Genomic DNA, 4,814 nt, shown 5'->3' with positions numbered 1-4,814 from the left:
TAGCAGATACAGTATTCTGCTGCAATCGTTTTTTCAACGAGGCTACTTGTGTTGTCAAAGCAGTAATTACATCAAGTTCATGAACCCCAGCTACCTTTCTAACCCCAAGTGATATCTCATCAGACCACTGATGATTATTTTTGGCCATGTCCTCTAACAATTCATATGCTTCGTTGGCACTCTTACTCATGAATGCCCCACCAGCTGCAACATTAATAATTGTTCTTGTTGTACCACACATCCCGTTGTAAAAATTGTGAACTAGCATCCATTTATCTATACCATGGTGGGGACATTTCCTCAATAGCTCCTTGAAATGATCCTAAGCATTATATAATGACTCCCCATCCTTCTGATAGAAGTTATTACTTTCTCCCCTCAATTTAGCAGCCTTCAAGGGAGGGAAAAACTTAGCCAAGAATTTATGAGCAAGGTCTTACCATGTATTAATAGAATTTTTCCTGAAGTGAATTAAGCTAGCTCTTAGCTCTCTCCTGCAGAGAAAATGGGAAGAGTCTTAACCTTATAGCATCATCAGTGACCCCATTGTATTTGAAAGTATCACACAACTCCATGAAATTCGCCAAGTGCATATGGGGGTCTTCAGAATGCAAACCACCAAATTGGACAGTGGACTACACCATCTGCAAGATCGTCGACTTAATCTCAAAATTATTGGCCTCCACAGTCGGCAGTCTTATACAGTTCTGTACTCCCATTACAGTGGGTAGTACATAGTCTCTTAGTCTCCTTGCAGCAGGATTTTTAGCCTGATTTTGAATAACCATGGGAACCTCAGTATTCCAATCATTTTGTGACATCTCTACAGTCTGACGAGCCAACCTCTTGTTTTTTCTGTTTTGTTTGCAAGCCTTCTCAATTTCAGGATTAACAGGAACAAGACTACTTGCCCCTCTTCTGCTACGCATGTAACAAAACTACCTGAAATTGACAAAGAAACGCAACTGTAACGAATTAGAAACAAGACAAAAAAATAACCAAATTAGAAATAAAATTAATTAGACTGATATTGATAGTTTTCTGCCACCGGCAACGGCGCCAAAATCTTGTTGCGAAAATTATAGCTACGCAAGTGCATGTATCTTAATTCAATAATAATCTTGGTAAAACCAAGTATCGTCCTCAAGGACTGAATCACCAATTACCAGTCAATTAATCTTTTTGTTCTATTTAGTCAATTAAACTTTGATTCTTGTAAACAAAGCAGAAGAAAATATAAATTGCAAAGACAAAACTCAAGAACTCAATAAAACAATAAAACAATAAGTAATAGCAAAGTCTTGAATTTAAACAATGAGAGAGTAATTAGGGTGTTTAATCTCATCAACTATCCTCCATATTAATCCCTAATACAGATTAATACAGATTACCAATTTCTTCTTATTTCTTCCTATTTCAATTAACGAGTTGACAAGAGCAATTTGTAATCATATTATGAATTATAATTTCAACCTAAGTGAAAATTCCCTATATTTCTATGGTAAATTTAATCACAAAGACTGCAATAACCACAACAACACAAAAAGATAGTTACACAATTAATCTAGATACTCTCGCTCCAAATTAGAATTGTGTCCAAATTAGAACTCTAGTTTACTTCGTACTAATTTCTGTTAGGGTTTTCTTTCTATTAATTATTGTAAATGGCTTGATATGCCTACGTTGGATAATTTTTCTCTATGATCGTTATCTTCTTGTAATGGGCTGTGTTCAATTGACCTATTAATGGATATTTCATTTACCTTTCAAAAAAATACATTTAGTTTAATATTACCTATTTTTATAATCATATTTCCTATGGTGCAATGTGTTGTAAGCGTTTGAGCAAGAAAACAAATGTATAACATGAACAATAACTAAAATACTAAAAAAAAAGAGTAACAAAACAATGGCTTAATATGAGAGAGGTCACTTAAAATACCCTATCTAATTTCCTCAATTTGATTTGTTTTAAGATTGTGGTTTTGTATATTGAATTAGGGTTGGTTTAGGTTTCATTGTGCATCCTGGAAGGATTTCCTCATAAAATTTAATGCACATTAGGTATTTGATAAAATTCCCCACAAAGTGACATGGATTTATAATGTACATCACCTCAAATAAAATTATAATGTACATAAAATGTTATAATAAATGCATTATAATATGTATAATTTATTATGAATTTAATAATTTTTATTATTTTAATTAAATTTAATAGTAAATTAAAATTTAATATTATACAACATTTGTTAAAAAAATATTAAATTAAAATAGTTTGTAGGTCCAACTCTACCAAAATCACACATTGTGTTTCTATTATAATATAAGATTTTATATCAATCACCGATTCAATTTTTTAAAATTTAAAAACAATTTACCTAAAGTGAATCAATCATATTTTCATAAATTAAATCAAGATTTTTAATTTAGAATCACACATTTTAGAAATAAAATCTTCAAATCACGACCTAATTAGTGCCTAAATGTTTTGAAATAGTGGTACTTATATAGTGAAACTAAGTGACAAAAATATCAACAATTACAATTTGGGTGCAACAATTAATACCACTCTAATATTAAAGTTTTGGTGGTATATTGATTTGAATGTTTAAATAGATTATGTTTATCTTATCTTGATTTTTGGTTGTGAATTTGATTGTCATGATGAATGAGATATGATATAAAAAAAAAATTATTCTTTGACCTAGGATTCTCGTGATGTTTTGATAATATAATACAATTACTTTATAGATAATGATATTTTTTATTTAATCGGTTCTTAGATTAAAGGTTGGTTTCGATTATGATTTTCATAATGATATATATTTTTTTTATCAATATGTTATGAATTTTTGCATATGATGACCACCATGAATATGATATTTTGTAAGGGGTATTTGCAGCGAAAATACTCAAGTATTTTAGTTTGTAGCACTTAAATACTTAAGGTTTTTTTTTGCAGCTAAAATACATTTTGTCACACTTTCTTGGCAGCCGTAGGTACCTGGTCGTTAAGTGCTAAGTCGGTGCCTGCGTGGCAGCCTCTTATTGGTCCAAATAAGTAATCTTTCTATTCTATTTAAAATATCCATAAAATATCATTTAAAAATTAATAAAAATATCATAAATATTTAAAATATTAATTTAAGCAGTAAAATCATTTAAGCATTGATTTTTTTTAATTTAATTAAAAAAAAGGTGTTCATCACCATTATGTAGCGCACCAATTTTTTTTTAATTTTATTATTTTGTTTGCATTATTTTATTATTAATGGTTTTGTGTTAGGAATTTACTTTTATTATTTTGTGAATTTTTTTGTGTTAGTTAATTGTTTTATTATGTGAGTTCTTGAGATTTAGTTGTGTGCACCAAGGTATGATTAGTAGAAATGCACCCTAGCACTTGTTTGTGTGCATGTGCATGATTGCATGATGAGCATGCAATAGTTTTTCCTATGCACTATTAAATTTCTTTTCTTTCTTTTCCTTTTATTTTTATTTTTATTTAATTAGAGAAAATAAAAGATTAAAGAGGTAAGGTCTTGTACCAATTTTGGAAAAATTGGGAAATTGTAAAAAAGAGAAAGGCAGAGAGAGAGAGGTTAGTGTGTGAGGCTAGTAGAGAGCAAGGGTGGACTTGTTTCTATTTTGGCAGGATTTGACTTTAGTAAGAATCAAAGAAAAATAGGGATAGTCCACCATTTGAATTATGAGGGAATATTTGTCAATTAATACGCAAAATAAGGGGAAATTACAATTAGGAAATTTCCTTTTCTTTCCTAGCTCTATGGTTCAACCATTAGGGGCTATATAAAGGAATGATGAGAGCTTGAATGCTTTTGGTGTGAGGTAGAAACAGAAAGAAAGAAAGAAAGAATGAAAGAAAGAAAGAGAGAAAGAGAAAGCTCGTGGAGGAGAGAAAAGAGAGAAAGGAAGAGGAAGAAAGGGATTTCGAAAATCCTAGGGTAATATTCTAGCACTCACGATTTTTTTTCTTTTTCATCTTTCTCACCATCTAAGCTCTAAGCAATAAAATGTATTCCTTGGGTTTTGTCTTAACATAGGTCTTGAAGTGCCAAAAGGTTGATCAACTTTGTGGGTTTTTGATCACTATCAAAGGAGGTAGTTGATCTCTAGCCTTATTGTTGTGTTGTTGTTATTTTACTTCTTGTTATGTTTAGTGTACGCCCTAAGTATCAGCACGTACTTTGTTGAGGCAACTTGGGCAAAGCGAACTAACAAAAATCCATAACCAATGCGCCACGTGTTCACCATTCATCCGGGGAAATTTGGTACGATTCCCTAAACAAATAGCTCGAGCTGATGAATCATTTAGCAGCTTATCACCTGGAACCATTGTATAAACATGGCACCAAAAGACACAAGCTAGCTTTAAATTAAGCTTGTGGTACGTCAGACGCCTGACATACCCCAGGATCTTTGTAAAGTTAACCACGCAATATAAACGTGCCTATAATAGACATCACGTGTCTGTTTAATTCCTGAATTCTCAGATACGCAATTTAAACGTGCGTGATCAAACATCACATGCCTAATTAAGGCCATGCAGCCCATTACCTTTTTTATTTGATTGATTAGACCACACCTCAGTGTAAAATTTAGATGTTAATCATCAATGTCGCAGAAATGATGTGAAGGATCACGGGATGACCCCAATACCTACCCAGAGATCATTCTCCTATAAATACCAGGATCCTGGGTAGTCCAAGGGGTTGGATTCTTTCTGTAATGCAAATACTCTATAAAAATAGTAAGAGAGAGAAACAGTAATAATATTGACTCGTGGACTA

At 31.9% G+C, this 4,814-nt stretch overlaps 1 non-coding gene across 1 annotated transcript; it reads left to right on the top strand.

The window, feature by feature from the left end:
* The first annotated feature begins 278 nt into the window (after positions 1-278).
* Positions 279-385, top strand: LOC133799115 (small nucleolar RNA R71). Its single transcript, XR_009876317.1, has one exon. It is a non-coding gene; the product is annotated as a small nucleolar RNA R71 (small nucleolar RNA).
* The last annotated feature ends 4,429 nt before the right edge of the window (positions 386-4,814 follow it).

This window comes from Humulus lupulus, chromosome 8 (genome assembly GCF_963169125.1).
Source record: "Humulus lupulus chromosome 8, drHumLupu1.1, whole genome shotgun sequence".
Taxonomy (NCBI): domain Eukaryota; kingdom Viridiplantae; phylum Streptophyta; class Magnoliopsida; order Rosales; family Cannabaceae; genus Humulus; species Humulus lupulus.
This window is presented reverse-complemented; position numbering and strand designations above follow the sequence as displayed.